An 18,034-nucleotide genomic window follows, 5' to 3' on the forward strand; every position below is an offset into this window, starting at 1 on the left:
TGAAAAAAGCTGCAAATTAAAGAAAAAACTTGATAATCTAAATGGAGAGGCAGATAAAAAGTGAAGTGAGGAAAAAGTAAAAGGGATCAAGCAATAAATGCGTCACTGACTTACACACATGCCCCCTTGGCTGGTGTGTGGGGTGTAAGTCTGATGTAAGTGAGAAAAGGAAGCCATCCACTGCCACTTTTTCCTCTGACCAAAGCAAATGAAATTACATGATTGATTATTATTATTTGCATTACAGTAGTGCCTAGAGGGTCCAACCTTTATTGGAGCCCCATTGTGGTATGGGCTGTACAAATAATAGTTATAAGAGACTGTCCCTGCACAGAAAAGCCTATAGTCTAAATTGACAAGACGACAAAATGGTCAGAGAAAGGGACACAACACACAAGCTGGAAACTGAGTCAAAGAGAGAGTGATTGATTCGCCCAAGGTCACAAAGTGTGTGGCGGAACTGGGAATTGAATCCACATCTCCTGAGTTCCGGTCTGTTCCCTTAACCCCAGACCATCTTCCTTCCTTCTCTCCATTCAGAATAATATTGTATTGTACATACTGGCAGTGGCTCTTTCAACTACAATTTGGACACCTCTCCTACACGCCATGCTCCAGCCCCTGGCAGAACACGGGCACTCAAATATTTGTGCCTGCCCAAGCCTTGGAAAATGTTGCCTTTAATCTCTCTTTGCTTCAGATCCCTCTGTTTAAAATGGGGATAACAATAATAAATAATTCTCTATCCCAGAGGGGTATTGTGAGGACAAATCCATTAGTGATTACGGGGCACTCAACTTGCCAGTGATGGGGCCACACAAGCCTGTTGGTACAATGCCCAGCACAATAGAGTGACCCTGTTCCATGACTGGAGCTCCTACATTTAATAATACAAATAATAATAGCAGCTATATAGAAAAGGGGAAAAAACCTGACTGTTTCTCTCTCAGTGGAGAGCCAATAAAAGATTGAAAAAGAGGAAACCACAAAGGAGTGAAGAGGGAGAGAATGAATGTTCCCTCAGCCCTTGCCAGCAATAATACCTCAGTATGAAATGCAAACAGCACTCAATATACACACAAGCACTTGCCATTCCTGTATGGACTCATACATTAAAAGGAAGCACCACATTTCATTGTAGTCCAATTCTGTTGTCAGTGGAACACACTATTCTCTCATTCAAACAATTTTTCTGCCATTTGTGAAAGGATGAATGAGTCATAGTCTCCCTCCCTTGATAAGCTGGGTCACATAGCAGATGGTGTGTGCTTTCAAGTGGCTGTTAAAAACAGAGAAAAGACATAAAAATATCTTCCCCGGGGCCCTTTTAACTAGAACACGCCAAATACCAGGTTAGGGTCCATGAACATGAGAAAGGACATTCATTTATTTCAGAAATCACTTATGGGAATTATTGAAGGATGTTGTCTTTGAGGCTTGTGCTAACACATTGATGAGAGGGAAATTTTGTGGAAATCTGTACCATTGGCTACAATAGTTACACAGTACAAGCTATACACAGTAGGAAAACTCCTGAGCCATTATCTTGGCTGACACTGCCTATGTCTGGTTATATCTATACTACAGCCAGACATCAGTTGAACTTATCTTGATTTATTTATCTTAATGCAAGCTAATAGGAGGCAGTGTATCCACATTCAATTCACAATCCTGTGCGGCACAGTTGCTGTGACATCTTGCAGCCATGCTAGTGTTGTACTCCCTCAACAGCTGATCTTTCAATACTTGTCCGCAAAGGAAACCTTCTCACCACCTTCAAAAGGCAAGCCTGGGAGATTCAATTCATAAAACTTTTAGAGACTAAAAACCATGGATTTAACAGGGACACTGCTTTCATGGCTCCTTAACAATTTGTAACAGACACCTGCCTATTAAGCTTAATGGCAGCTTCAACCCCCTTTTGCATAATAATCTAACCCTTATTGCCCACTCCCTTTCAAGTGGCCCCCTACAACAGACATTAGCCCTTATGCTTAACAATCTGTCCCAACTTGTATTTAAATCAGATACTCTGATTTCCTTCCCTTCCCCAGACCTGAAGAACTCTGTGTAGTTCAAAATCTTGTACCTTCCACCAACAGAAGTTGGTCCAATAAAAGATAGGACCTTACCTCACCTGTCTTGTCTCTCACAATGTCTTCTGGGCATCTATCTCAAGGTCCTATGCACTGCTGCAACCTGCAGCACTCTGGGTATGACTATGATGGGAATGCTGGAAGAATTATCCGAACCTTGGAAGAACTCCCACAAGGAATGCATGTAGGCTGTTGCTCGAAGCCATATTCCATATTTCATTTTTCACTCCACCTCCCAGCCTGTGTCCATCCATGAAGTCTGCACTGGGCACTAATATGCTGCTATTAGCGGTAACTTCCATGGAAATCATGGTGTTTTGGCAAGAGTTGGCCGAAAGACTGTGGTAGGTGTTCTGACAGTCGCTTGGAGAATGTTGGTGTGATGTAGAGGGGAGAATACACCGGCCGCATGTGGAACTACACGAGAAGCCTGTGGACTGAACGGATGCAGCACCTCATGGTGAATGAAAGTGTCATTTTAGCAGTGGTTCTAGATCACAAGCCCAGAGTGGTGGGATTATGTGGTCATGGAGATGTGGGATGATCTGCAGTGAGCCCAGAACCACTGGGTGAGGAAGATGTGAGGAGCTCATGTTGACCTTGGAGAGCCATGACAAAAAGTACTAGTACAGTACTAGTCCAGAATCATGTGCCTATCATCCTGTGGAAGCTGGCAACCCCTAAGGGTTGCAGTTCTATTGGGAACCAGTTTGATGCTGGTAGGTCCACTGCTGGTGCTCTGCTGAGTTTGCAAGGCAATAATTGCTGGGCTGCAATCATGTGTTGTGAAGATGGCCAATGTACCAGAGAGAAATGCGAGCAGCCGGGTTTCCCAAACTGTGTCAGAGCCTTAGCTGGCACGCCTGTGCTTATGATCTGCCCTCTTTCCTCTGGGTCCAAGTCAGTACATCAACAGAAAGGGCTATTACTCCCTGAAACAGGGTTGCTGGAGGGCCTGGGACCACTGATCATTAGTGTGTTTACCTAAGGACTGAATAAATTAGACCCTAAGAAGGGGAATGTGTCAAATACTGTGGCTTGTGCAGTTCTTAAGGGGACCTGGATAGTAGGATACAGCTGGGAGGCTACAAAGTCACATCTGGCCGTAAGTGAGTGCTCAGGAGGCAGCTGTCCTGTTTCACTTCTTTATGATGTGGACCTTGATAGGTCTCTGGGGGAGATTCATGACCACTCACGTAGAGACTCGGAAAGCTGTGACTGTGATGTATGTCAAAGCTGAATCATGAAGTGATTATTATTCCTGTGAAAAATAGAAAAAAAATTTAAAATGTTCAGGTTACTGTCAAAAACCTGAGAACCAACTTTAAAAAAGAAGGTTTAAATGGAAAAACAAACAAAAAAAAACTTTGGCCATCTCCAGACACTTCAGGCGCTACCAAACAGCTATGGATGATAGCAACTTTTGGTAAAATTACTGTACGTCCTGATTATTTTCATAGGATGTCCTTGGAATGTATTTTGGGACACTTGAAATGCTCCAGTTTTTCATTTCATCCATTAACCATTTGGCTCCTAAAAAAATAACTACAAAATGTTTGTTCAAGACACGTTGCTATGGCAAATAGAATCAGTGCTGCCTTTACCTGGAACAACCCAGCTAGTGGGACAGAGTATTCAATGTGATAAACAATGCTTAAAGAGGAGAATTAAAAATTGAATGAACCTAGACACCACCAAACCTAGTCTCCTGCTTGGAGTGACAATTAGTAACACTTGAACACTGTTTCATGATCAGCTTATTCAGAACACTAAGTTACCACAAACTACCCTCCACTCCAAGAAATGAGTGTTTGTTGCTGTTGAGTCAAAAGCTGTCAGTAAGGGTATTAGCACATATCTTAGAAACACAGGTTTCAGAGTAACAGCCATGTTAGTCTGTATTCGCAAAAAGAAAAGGAGTATTTGTGGCACCTTAGAGACTAACCAATTTATTTGAGCATAAGCTTTCGTGAGCTACAGCCGATGAAGTGAGCTATAGCTCACGAAAGCTTATGCTCAAATAAATTGGTTAGTCTCTAAGGTGCTACAAATACTCCTTTTCTTTCTTAGAAACACAGTCATTTACTCCTTTATATGAATACTTTGCCTCCCTGAAAAACATCCTGGTCTTTGATTTGGAAAATAGGGTCACCTTTGCTTTTGAACATAGCACATCCCTGGGCTGGATTTGAATCCACACCAAAGTTTTGAAAAGCTTTGTATCCCATTGCATCAGTGCATTTATAAGGTAGTTTAAAGTTATGACATCACCAGTATAATTCAAAGCACCGTCAACCCCCCTTTTATATACTTCTAGATGAAGACATGCCAAGGAGAACTACTCTATAGTTATATTGCCACACAGGTGTGTGGACGTCCCTGTGCATGGGTGCTCTGCCCACAGGCTCTCTTCTTGCAGAACAGCTGAGCCACAAGGCTTAAATTGGAGCAGCCAGCCTTGTGCAGATCCTCTGCACTAGATTGAATTTCCCACTCTACCCATATAAAACTTGATAATTTTATATCTGAAAATGTATGCAAAAAATCACATATGTTTTAATCAAAACATTACAGTCTGCACAGATCCCTGATGTGCTTTGCATGAACTTAAGTCACAAGGGTGATTAACCAGTTTTCAGCTGAAAAGCTGACTGGCCACTAGGAGGGGGCTCCAAGTAACATTTTTCCACTGAGCATGCTTCCCCATCCACAGTTTGGGTATGGGCTTGGTTGGGGTTTCATGGGAATAATTTTGCCCTCGTTATATAAAAAAAAGATGCCAACACTTTCCCCTCTAAACGTTTTGAGTTAGAAGTTCATTTATAGGAATGTATAAATACTAAATGTAAAAACTCAAAACATTATTGCAACTAACCTTAGCAATTGCATGATTCTGAAAAAAATATGGAGACCTAACAAATATATAGACTTTTACGTAAATGTAATAGGGTTCGATAGAAGTTACCCAAAAATCTGACAGAATTTAAAAGATAATGATATTCTTTGTGTAAGTTTCTTTTCAGCATCCTAATATAACAGGGATGTAATTCTTGATTAAATTTTATAGGATGCTTAAAAACCTATAGAAAGATTATCACTGTCTACTAAATTATTTCTCCCTTATGTTAAATAGGAGTTTTCCACTATGGGACCTAGAGAGGATAGAAATGTAAGACGACATTGTGGTCCCACTGAGTTCAATGGCAAAACTCCTATCAACTTTAATGGGGCCAGCATTTCATCCACAGACTGTCCAACCTGCAAAAAGCTAAACAGAACTATATTTTAGTTGGAGATTCAGTACTTGAAAACTCATATTTATTATTTGTATTACTGTAGCACCTAGGAGCCTAGTCATGGGCCAGGACCCCATTGTGCATATGTAATGAAAAAGACCTCAGAGCAATAATGCCCTACTAGTTAGTTATTTGCAGTGTAACATGGCAGTGAACAGTCAGTATCATATGTGGACTGCATTTGAGGCCTGATTTTGCTGTACCACTAAAATCAGTGGGAGGTTCACCAGTAACTTCAGCGAGCACAGGATCAAGCTCCATAGAAAGGAATCTTGTTACTAAACAAGAAAATGATGGCTGCACCTAACATATGGTGCACAGTTATGAGCCCTTTGATATCAGGAAGATATTGTCAAATGGGAGGGAATGTAAAGAAAGCAACAAAAAAGGATCAGCAGCTGGAAGGAGTGAATGGTGAGGAAATATTAAAAAAAAATAAGTACATGTAGCTTGGCTAACTGAAGACTCAGGAAAATATGAAACCCCACAAACACTTAATGTGTAAGCACCACTGAAAGAGGGGAAATTATTGGTTTTGCGTCAAAGGTGTATAATTAGGCATAGTACAGATTAAATTGACCAGTGGAAAACTTACAGTAACAGGGAAGTCCCGTAACACTCTCCCTAGGGAAGTTCTTAGCAGCTCCATTGTGTAGGAGGTATGCAAAACAGAAGTGGACAAATGAATGGCAAATATGCATAGGTAACAATCTGTAGTGGCAGGGGGACATACTGAATGAGCTACCAAGACTTTTCCTTGTCTGGTTATTATCCTATTGCTTTCTGCTGTTTACCTCATACTCTGTAGAACAGGATTTTTTTTTTTTTAAACAGCTAACATGCTGAGTGGTCTTTTTAAAGCAAGATGTCTGGAACTGGTTTTGAGCATGGTGCCCATGAGATTTCCTTATTAAAGATTGTCCTTGATCAAGGAATGGCAGGTCTAAAGATAAATTGTGTCCTATCATAAGGCCTCTGAAGATTTGTAGCTCTGTCTCTGTGATCAAGATACAGCTGAAAGGCAGAGTCTCTAAAGCTTATTGTTCGTAACTTGGCAGTAATTTGTGGTTTCTGGTAGGTAAACAAAACTCTTGCAGTTGGCAGCCCTCTATCAGGGCTGTGAAAGTAAGTGCTTTAAAAAAAAAACCTCACTGTTTTCAGATCAGCCAAGAAAACAGTACTGCATTTGTAGACCAATTCCCACTAGCTCTGAGGTATGGAAAAGCTGCTTAAGAGTATCCCGAGAATGTCAGGATACGGAAAAATAGGAGTCTGGCTATAATTCTAAGGAAAGCTAATAGGAGTGGGTTGACTTCTCCGGAGGTGTCAGCCTACCACCATGAACAGTTTCTGTGGAGCTAGAACAAGATGAATGAGGGTATTATTGGAATTTAAAAATCTACAAAAGCCCTAAAAACTAGCTGAATTTGGTTGGAGCAACTTACAAAGGTGCTTGGCATTTTATATGGAGAGCAGCAAAAAAATATTTCCATTTGATCACTTCATTTCAAGCTGATAGAGAAGTTACTCTTGCTAGTAAAGTTTGTTGAAACAGATTTTATGGAATTTGCCTTGGACATCTAGGTCCAATAAATTCCTTACAATCTGAGGAGATTTCCAGTGACCCTATAATTCCTCTGGTTTCCCCTCTTACTCTAAGCCCCAGCCTTCCTCTGGTGGCTAAGCTGTAAAGTCATCTGAACATACAATTCCCCCCCCCCCAATTTTTTTTGTTCTGGTGGGAAAGGTTAGACAAATTTCATTGACATTTGAAACTGTGGAAAACGTTGGTCAGCTGTGCTGAGGGTGGACTGCTCAAAGACTGGTTATGATAATGGCACCTGTTAGCGCTTGTCTTCAACAGGCTAGAGATGCTACTACTGAGAGATGTAGGACTATTATTTCCTCCTAAGAGCAGTGGGGCTGGAACAATTTTTATAATGGGGATACTAAAGGCAGAAACCATGGGTTTGGGTTGTTATTACTCCTTCAAGCCAGGGGGTGCAACAGCACCCCCAGCAACCCCAGTTCCAGCACCTATGCCTAAGAGTGAACAGCATTGCTACTATATCACCCCTGGATCCTATTCTGCAACAGAGGGAAGGGTTGGATTGGAATCAGATGGCTGTGTACACGGTTCCCATTAGATCTTCAGGCAGGTCTAACTCACTTGTGTCTTTTAAGCAGAAGAGGCACTGGAAAGAATACATTTTCATACTCTAAAGAAAAATGCTAGGTGCTCCCTTCAATACTTGTCCTCTAATGAAACTGATACACATGCAAAGGAAGAACAGACCTGTGCTTCCTTCCATGTTGATCACTATTTACTGATTAAAAGTGATTCCTTTCCCTCCATAATGGTGCATTGAAGGAAGGTTCTGTGCTAAATTAAATCTTGAGCTAAGTGATCATTAGAATGACATTAAAGTATGTCAGTAAAGTATGTATTATGTCTAAATACATCACAGATACACATTTGCATCATGGGAGGGATATACTATTTATTATGACACAAAGCGGTCATCTTACCCTTACAAACTTTCACTTACTACTACGAGCACATTTAAATGGAAGGGGGAGATAAAGTTGGTGTTACAGATGCCGTTTATGACATGGACTGTGTTACATGCTCTTAAGTTTAGGTGAGAGACTTTCACAATACAATATCTATTCAGATGTTCTTCTTTCTTTACCTGAAAAATCATGGACTACACTCTCAACTAGAGAGCAGTTTTGGTTTTTATCCTTTACACTACCCTTCCTTTGTCTGTTATCACTTGATGCTATATCTAAATGTAGACTGTAAGCTCCTCAAGGTGTGGCCCATATCTTATCTATGTTCTGTGAAGTGCAGAGTACACTTCACATACTGCTATGGAAACACCAGTCACAGTTCTATAGTCAAGATGGCATTGGTTTCCATTTAAAGTGGAAATTCAATCATTATTTAAAAAAATAGCATCTCTCTCCAAAAATTATAGTGTTTTGAGTGCACAATGAATTTTCTGGAAAAAAACCCTACAAATAAATGGCAGTTTGAGTTAAACTCTTAAGACATCAGTCTTCAAACTGTGGGGTATGCCTCTCAGGCGGGTGGGGGGGAAAGCACAATGAGGTTATCCGCGGTGTATGTGCCCTAGGCCAGGATGGGTGAGAAGAGGCTGGTCCCAGGGTCCCTGCCTCCTCTGGAGCCTCCATTGCCCCTCACTGTGTTGCCACCCTTCTGTCTGTGGGCACCAGTTTTTCCCCCACCCCCCAGCTGTGCGCTGCTCACACCGGGCACTCACCAGATAGTTTTCAACCAGGTAGACACTGACTCAGCATCTTCCTGTGGGTCAGGCTGCCAGAAGTGACCATCTTCCAAGAGGGCATCCTGGGCACCCCCAGCTTTGAGGCCAGGCACCGCAAAGAGTGGGAGAATGGGGATCTGTGTATGGAAAATATAGGCCAGCCAGGGGGAGCTGGGGGAACAGGGCCTGGGTAGGAAGAAGGGGAGGTTGGCACATGGTAGCACTGCTGGGGAGGAGTGAGGGCTGACAGAGAGGCAGTGGACTTCTGCTGCTGCCAGTGGGACCCAGGCTGAGGGCTCCTGCCACAGAGAGGGAGCCTAGGCAGGGGGTTGCATCTGGCTGCCTGTTGAAGGGTCAGGCACTGGATTCACCTCCCCCAGTGGCTCTGGCCTCCCATGCTTCCTAGGGAGTTCAGAAGCGGCTCTTGTGCTAAGAATGACCCCTCACCTAGAGTGAGCCCATGGGACCCACACACACAGGCTCCTCTCTCTTTCTGCCCTAGTGACTGAGCCTTCTCCATAGGGGAGGGACCCTGGATCTCTCTGGTGATATGGGGATTTCCTTCTCCACCCCCTCAAGTGTTCTGAACTTGGCACTATCTGGTTCCCCCCTTCCCCCTGTGCCAAGAGGGGCGTGTGTGGGACATGACACTCCAAAGAGCACAGCCAGAGATGAAAATAAGCCAGTCTGCCCTGGTACGCCACTCCGGTAAGAGCCAGTGCGCTGTATCAGGACCAGCTTTCCAAGAGGGCAATTTAAAGCCCTGGGGTAGCGGCGGCAGGGCTGTGACGGGGATTTAAAGGGCCCCACAGCTTCAGCCACTGCTAACTCCCCCCGCCCCCGGACCCCTTTAAATCCCAGCCTGAGCCCTGCTGCCTGAGCCCTGGGGTAGCGGTGGCAGGGCTCTGGCAGGGATTTAAAGGGCCCCAGAGCTCCAGCCGCAGCTACTGCCCTGGCCCTTTAAATCCCCGCCGGAGCCCTGCTGCCGAAGCCCTGGGGTAGTGGCGGTGGGGCTCCAGCAGGCATTTAAAGGGCCGGGGTGGTAGCGGCAGCTGGAGCCCCGGGGCCCTTTAAATCCCCATTGGAGCCCAGCCACTGCTACCCCAGGGCTTGGGCAGCAGGCAGCTGCTGGGGATTAAGGGCTCGGGGCTCCAGCAGCTGCTACCACAGCGGAGCCCCAGGACCTTTAAAGCTCTTCCAGAGCCCTGAGCCTCGGGGTAGCAGTGGCAGCCAGGAGCCCCCAGGGCTCCTCAGTGATTTAAAGGGCCGGGCTCCGCTGTGGTAGCGGTAACTGGAGCCCTGGGCCCTTTACATGGCCCCCGAGCTCCCAGCCGCCTCTGCAGCTGGGAACTCGGGGGTGATTTAAAGGACCCCAGGCTCCCAGCTGCCACTACTGCAACTGGAGCCCTGGCCCTTTAAATCAAGATTTAAAAGGCCCGGGGATTTAAGGCCCTGCCTCTTCCGGTTGAGGCCACGCACCCTGCTCAGGATTCGGCATACCGGTAAGTCCTCTAACTTAGATTCACCCCTGAGCACAGCAAAAAAGTTTGGGAACCTCTATTTCAAGAAATTTGTGTATTTTATTGTCCTGAATTATCTCACTAACAGATGTATCACACTCACCACTGAAACTCTGAATCCATTGCACTGGCTACACTTGGAGAATATTGTTAGGATTAATGGTCATGTTCTGCTGTGTTATCCTTTCTAGCTGAAAGGATCTTCTTCAGTAGAAGCTGATGAATAATGATGTTCTTCAGAGACCTCTACAAGCATTGTCCTTTTTGCAAAATGGCTGCCATCTTTTATTGCTTTTAATGGGACAGAAGCCTCAGGCTTCCCTGTGGGAAGATAGTAGTGGCTACTTTGAAAAAAGGACCGCCTCCCCTTGGGAGCAATGGGAGAGAAGCCAAGCAGTTTCCCTCAGGGAAGACAGTGGCCTCTATGCTCTTAAGGCGTGTTTTTGTGTGTGGGCAGAGAAATGTGGAGGTCAGGAACTGGAGAAACTGGCCAGTATGGTCTGGCTGCTTTGTGCTACTTCAGAGTGAGGTAAAGCATCCAGGGTGTAGTGGCAAATCTGACTCTAAAAGTAAAAAACTTCAAAAAATTGTTTGACATTTCATATTTTCAATTCAGTAGAAATCTTATGGTAACATTCTCTGAGTGTCTTATTTAGTGTTCATGTATAAAAATTTTAAAAAATTAAGATGGAGTCCAAACTGAGAGTACATATTAGTAATTTAGGGTAAAAAATTACAGGGATGTTGCATTATCGTCCTTCCTCCTGGGTTCAATTCCCTGTCCTGACACAGGAGGTCTGTGTCATCTTGGGCAAGTCACTGAGTCTCTCTGTGCTTCAGTTCCTCATCTGTAAAGTGGGGATAATAGCATTGCTGTACCTCACAGGGGTGTTATGAGGATAAACACACTAAAGATCGTGGGGGTATTCAGATACTGTGATAATGGGGGTCCTATAAGTATTTAGGGAACAGGCACACAGTCATAACAATGTTATTTTATGCTGTTGCTACCAGGTGGTGTTAACTGTGCATTATCATACTGAAAATGTTTTTTTTTTTTTCCCCAAGGTTACATTTATCTCTGAATGTCCTGGGTTTGTAATGTTTGGTTTAGGAATAATTACAAACAGCCCTGTCATAAATATAAAGGGAAGGGTAAACCCCTTTGAAATCCCTCCTGGCCAGGGGAAAGCTCCTCTCACCTGTAAAGGGTTAAGAAGCTAAAGGTAACCTCGCTGGCACCTGACCAAAATGACCAATGAGGAGACAAGATACTTTCAAAAGCTGGGAGGAGGGAGAGAAACAAAGGGTCTATAGTCTGTCTTTGTCGGGGATAGACCAGGAATGGAGTCTTAGAACTTTTAGTAAGTAATCTAGCTAGGTATGTGTTAGATTATGATTTCTTTAAATGGCTGAGAAAAGAATTGTGCTGAATAGAATAACTATTTCTGTCTGTGTATCTTTTTTGTAACTTAAGGTTTTGCCTAGAGGAGTTCTCTATGTTTTTGAATCTAATTACCCTGTAAGATATCTACCATCCTGATTTTACAGGGGGGATTTCTTTATTTCTATTTACTTCTATTTTTTATTAAAAGTCTTCTTGTAAAACACTGAATGCTTTTTCATTGTTCTCAGATCCAAGGGTTTGGGTCTGTGGTCACCTATGCAAATTGGTGAGGCTTTTTATCCAACATTTCCCAGGAAAGGGGGGGTGCAAGTGTTGGGAGGATTGTTCATTGTTCTTAAGATCCAAGGGTCTGGATCTGTAGTCACCTAGGCAAATTGGTGAGGCTTTTTACCAAACCTTGTCCAGGAAGTGGGGTGCAAGGTTTTGGGAAGTATTTTGGGGGGAAGGACGTGTCCAAACAGCTCTTCCCCAGTAACCAGTATTAGTTTGGTGGTGGTAGCGGCCAGTCCAAGGTGTAATATTTTGTACCTTGGGGAAGTTTTGACCTAAGCTGGTAAAGATAAGCTTAGGAGGTTTTCATGCAGGTCCCCACATCTGTACCCTAGAGTTCAGAGTGGGGGAGGAACCGTGACAAGCCCTATAATATATTTTACTTAAAGTACAATATGTACTCTCAACCTTAACTCCCTAGAACTTTAAAGTAATGATCAAAGTCTCTACAATTTTCAGTTATGTAACTATATTGCCTTGGGTAATTATTCAGGGTCCAAGGGGCTTTTTGCATTTGGGTGGTGGCAGCGTTTACCAAGCCAAGGTCAGAGAAAAGCTGTAACCTTGGGAGTTTAACACAAGCCTGGAGTGGCAAGTATCAATTTTTAAAATCGTTGCAGGCCCCCACCTTCTGTACTCAAAGTGCCAGAGTGGGGGTTCAGGTTTGACAATACCTCTACCCAGAAAAGGAGTTGGGCACCCTTGACATAACAGGAAAGTAGTTGAACGGTGTTCTGTTCCATTCTTTAGACTAAACCTTTTCTATCAAAAGATAAAAATGTTGTACTTCCTGTCCAGGCTCCTGTTTTAAAGTCTCCTTGCCTGTACTGCTGGCAGGCTGCTTTTTTAAACCCCCCCCCCCCCCCGCTTTATGAAATGCTTAGTACTTATTTAAAGAAATTAGATGGATAGCCCCTGAGCCAGAACAGGCTCAGCTGCAAGGCAAGTTTCCCCACACACCGCCCCACCAACGTGCCTTGTCCCTGACCTGGAGAGAGCACCTCTGAAGATGAGAGAGCAGTTCGGTGTCCAAGCCCATTTAATTCTTGGTCTCTCCACTAGGACTCCCCACAAGGGCATCAGTTAATGCCAGCTGTCTTGGGTGTGGCTTGTGATGTGGATACTTGCCAATTAGAACTGGACTGATGTGTTTTTCATGGCCATGAATTTGGTAGGGCCCTATCTATAGCACTTCAGTAGCAACACTGTGTTTTGCACACATATACAGAGATCTGTGCATTAGACTGATGATACATGCCCACACAATTTCTATCTACTTTATCTTCCTACCTACTGGCTTATAAAGAGACTTCAGGCTGATTCCAAATTCCTGAAGTGGAATAAGATTCAACAGAGAAGGGGCAGGGTGGAAGAAGGGAGAGAAAGCAGCAATTTAACAAAGCCTTAGGACAAAATTAGTTTGTACTGCTTGAGATCATGTGTTAACATCTTGAATTATGAGTCAATTCACCCTGAAAAGGGCCCCACCCCACTGTTCTTCCTTGTCCTTTTACATGCCCACACAACATATCACAATTAAACAATTAAAGCTGCACTCCTGAGGTGTAAAGAGGATCAAAAGGGCCTTTAAGAGGAAAGTTTTGTCTCTCTGCCAAATATTCTTATGTCTACAAACCAAATTGTGTTTGGACAAGGAGGCAGGCCTGTACAGTACCCTCAAGATCAGCTTCCCTTCACAGAGCTTTGAGACAAGCTACAGCATGGGAATGAATGTACTGTAAATATCTTGGCTGTGTAGCATTACTACTGAAATGTGTGCATTCTCAGAGTACCACAATAGGTCCCCGTCCGATAATGGGACATCTCACATACTGGAGATAACAGATGCTGAATGCGTTGCTGGATTGGGGCCTTACAGCATAAACAGTTAAGTGTATATTTTAAGCATCAAGACAATCATTATATATATATATATAAAATCTTTGTCGAAACAAAGCTTACTCCTGTGCATCTCTTACAAAGGAAAGGAAGCTTTTTATCTTGTTCTAATTTGTCATTTATTTCCACCCTTCCTCACCTCTCCCCCCCAGATAACAATGACATTTTGCTATTTTTAGCCATGTTTGTCAGAATCTTGGACAATCTCTAGAGTCAGGTGTTTTGTATCTTCTGAGATTTCTATCTCTGGCTTTTAGGACTGACAGCAGATCTCCCGGGGGCCAAGAAAAATCTGTTATTCTTAAAGAGAAACGGTAATTTGTTTTCTCCTGTGAGAATATTTGAGATTTTGGACAAATTTCCAGCATAACTAGAAAACAGATTCATTTTAAAATGCTTTTATTACTCAATTTAGCCCTGCAAAATATGTAAATACTGCATCTTCTGTGGAGGGTTGTGTTTTGTGAAGAGCAGCCAAGTGGAACTTCAGTGAGCTAATTAAATGAACAGTTATGGAATAACCAAATGGATGAAATAGTGTCTAGCTCAGTCCACAACAGTTTCAAGACTAAATAAAGCATCTTCCAATAACAACCTTCCACATACAACCTCTAAGGTTTTTACTTCACATTGCACTAAGGAGCCCAAGCTCCTTCTCTCTATACTGAAGTATCTGAGCATCTCAATCTTTAATTTATCATACCAACATCCTCATGTGCTATTAACTTCACATTGCAGATGGGGAACTGAGGCACAAAGAGGCTAAGTGGCTTGCCCAAAGTCTCACAGGGAATCTGGAACAGAGCAGGGATCTGAACCAAGTCCCAAGCTAGCAACCTAACCACTGGACCCTCCTTTCTCTCAATGCAAAGACACCCATGGATTTCATTTGGAGGTGGATCATGCCTGTTGAGTGCCCAGTTGAAGTCAAGGGGAATTTGCCTTTGTAGGAAATGAAGGAAAACTTAAGTTATTACTAAAGAACTTGGCCCAAGAGGGGAACACTATACAGAATGAAGTTTCATTGGCAGCTTATTTTTGCCTTGCCGCAAACATGTGACTTTCCAACTCTGTCTTAAGGTCACATCTTCACTGGCAACGTTAAAGCGCTGCCACGGCAACGCTTTAATGTGGCTTGTGTAGTCGCGGCACCAGTGCTGGGGGAGCTCTCCCCCAGTGCTCTAAAAAAACCCACCTCCACGAGGGGAATAGCTACCCGCACTGGGTGTGCGACTCCCAGTGCTGGTGCATGATCTGCACTGGCCCTTTATAGCGCTGGACCTTTCAGAACTCGGGGAGGTGTTTTTTCACACCCCTAAGCAAGAAAGTTGCAGCGCTGTAAAGTGCTGTGTAGACAGGCCCAATCTATCCCATACCAATCACCCTGGCATTTGAGCATCAGTCAAAGCAATATAAATTCAGCATGCAAATTAGCTTTAGGTTCTATCCTGACATCACCAGCAGAGATGGAAAATTTCTCCCCACTTTTTCCTTCTCCTCCTTCAGAGTTTCACTAATATGCTCTAATTTTACCACTTTCTTTTTACAGCTGTCGGGTATTGGGGAAAAAAAACAAAACAATGGGAAATGATTAAAGGAACTTATGTTTTTCCAGGAATATTGTAAGACAGTGTTTTGACAATCAGTGGAGGCTAGTGACATCTGAACAAGGATAGATAAAACAGACATGGAATGGTGTACAGTATTCAGAGCCATCTTAGCAGACAAAGAAAGATCATACTGTATAACAGCCTAAGAAAAGCCTGTCTTGAGGAGCTGCCACTGCTGATAGTGCTATGTGCTCACAGCTTGACAAAGTCTAATTGATAAATTGTTATAGAAGCTTTCTCTGTAATGACATTAGCCATGACTAATTCCTATCACTATGGATGTAATATAAAGTGATCAATTAAGTCCTAAATCACCAGTGGCAGATTAAACTGCCACACTAAGACCAAGGTTTTTCATTCATAGCTGGATTGTTGGTAAGTTTATATTATGAGATCACTTTAAAAAAGATTAGGCCAGTGTTTCCCAACCTGAGATGAATCGGATGAGTTCATGGGGCAGAGGAGAGGATGAGTGAGGGTGGGGAATCCACAGGACCCCAAATCCATCCCAATGTTCTCCTCCCCATGCTGCCACATCTCTTTACCTATTTATAAAGGTCCCCATCACCAGCAAAGCTGAGGACCTCCCAAGCATTAACGAATTTATCTTCACAAACACGTCTACAAGGTAGAGAGTATCATCATGCCTGTTTTACAGGGGGAGAACTTTGGCATGGACAGTTTTAAGTAATTTGCCTATGGTCCCACAGGAATTGTCTTCATGAGCAGACCCAGCAACTGAGCCCTGATCTCCCAAGTCCCAGTCCAGTGCTTTGACCACAAGGCTATTCTTCCTATCAGGAAAAGTGGCAGGGGGGTCCTGGACAGCCACTCCTGCTCCTTGCTCCCTGTCTGTCCCTTTCTGTAGCTGGCTGTGGGAACAGCTCATAACGTATAGGCCAGCAGACAGCAGCAGCTGCCTGCCAGCCCAATCGACTTTTCTGTGTTATGGTGCCACAGAGCTCAGCCTTGTGTTGACCAATGTATGTCCTCTCCACCCAGCAGCATTTAGCCTTCTAGTGAGTGGGGGTTGGGAGGCAGGCACTGACCTGATAGAGAGGATGGGGTGGAGCAAGGGAAGAAGAAGAGGAAAAAAGAAATGAAGACTACCAGAACAAAAACAGAAAAGAGGGGCAGAAATTAGATGGCAAAAAAGAAAGATGGTGCCAGTTGTGTCAGGCTGTGGTACTAGCAAAAGAAGGCTGGGAACCACTGACAGAACTGGGTACTATTCATAGAATCCCAGTTCAATGGCAGTAACTTTAAGAAATTCCTCTCATGGGAAGGGACCAAGATCTCTGCCGCTCTGACAGAAGCTTGAAAAATCAGTGCGTCCGGCTACAGCTTAGATCCTGCAGACATGTACAGAACTATAAAGCCTGTATAATGGAAACCACTTCAAACCAGGGGGTGTGGCAGCACCCCCAGCACCTATGAAACCCACTTACATCAATGAGACTACTCATGTGTTTAAAGATTGCAGGACTGGGGTTTAAGAAAGCCATTTCTGCAATGGGAGGGTAAGGGTGGAGAGAGGGAGGGAGAGAAGGAAATGGCTATTACCTTATGCACATCTAACAAAGAGGAATGTGCCCTAGAGGTGTTGAAAAACCAAACAGCACTGCCGCCAAGTGTCCAAAGTGAAAATATCTTGTTCATGGTAGTGAGAGAAATATGGATGAGAATTCCCAGTTCATATACACTTACAATGCTACAACTACATCCAGGGGAAATCACTTGGCTTAAAAGTACTTACTCTTCTCCTACATCCTTTATCATCAAAAGCCCTTAAAGAAATTACAGAGAGGGGGAACATTTTATTTTTTGAAAATGAAATTTGGACATTTCTGAAAAATGGAATTTTGGGGAAAATATTTTGATTTGAGATTTTCTTTAGGGGTTTTTTGTTTTGTTTTTTTGTTTTTGCAGGGACTTAGGCAGTAGCCCTGTTGGCTGCTTCAGCACCTAAGATGCTTGTACTGGCCGATTGCAGCAGTTCAGGAGTTACATGGAGATGGTTGGGATTGCAGGCCATAAAGTCTGAAAGCGAGTCTGTGCTTTCAGCTCTCACACAAAAGCTTTTTTTGGTGCTGCATTATTAAATGTGTATATAGGTTATATATATTGATTCATCTTGAAGACAGTCGGAGGCATAATGGACACACACACTTATATATATAAAAAAAGTAGTGTCCCTATCTAAGTGCCGGAATGTGTGCGTAAGTAACATCCACACAGTGCTTGAGTAGCATTGCTACACAATGAAGAGTCTATTTTTGTTGACAGGGATGCCCTCTAGTGTCTGTAAATAGAACAGTCCATAAAGGGTCATTTTAGTTAGCGACGAACAATCCCAGTAACCTTGTGGCATTAAAAATAGTAAAAGGCTACTCAGATTTCAGAACTGGGAGCTGAACTCTCTTCATCATCAGCTAAACAACTAAAATATAGCAACTATTAACCATTGCTCCCCACAGACTCCCTCTCAACACTTCCCTCTGACTCTGCTGGGTGGTGCAGTATTCATCTGCTTCAGGGTGAACAACCGAGGCAGGCTAAAGAAGATTTCCCCCCCATTCATACATTAACACCACCACTTACCACCAGGCTCTGGGGCTATTTCTGTCTGTTTCTGGGGCCAGGCC

This window comes from Lepidochelys olivacea (assembly GCF_965140295.1).
Source record: "Lepidochelys olivacea isolate rLepOli2 genome assembly, chromosome: 1".
In the NCBI taxonomy this organism is placed as follows: domain Eukaryota; kingdom Metazoa; phylum Chordata; order Testudines; family Cheloniidae; genus Lepidochelys; species Lepidochelys olivacea.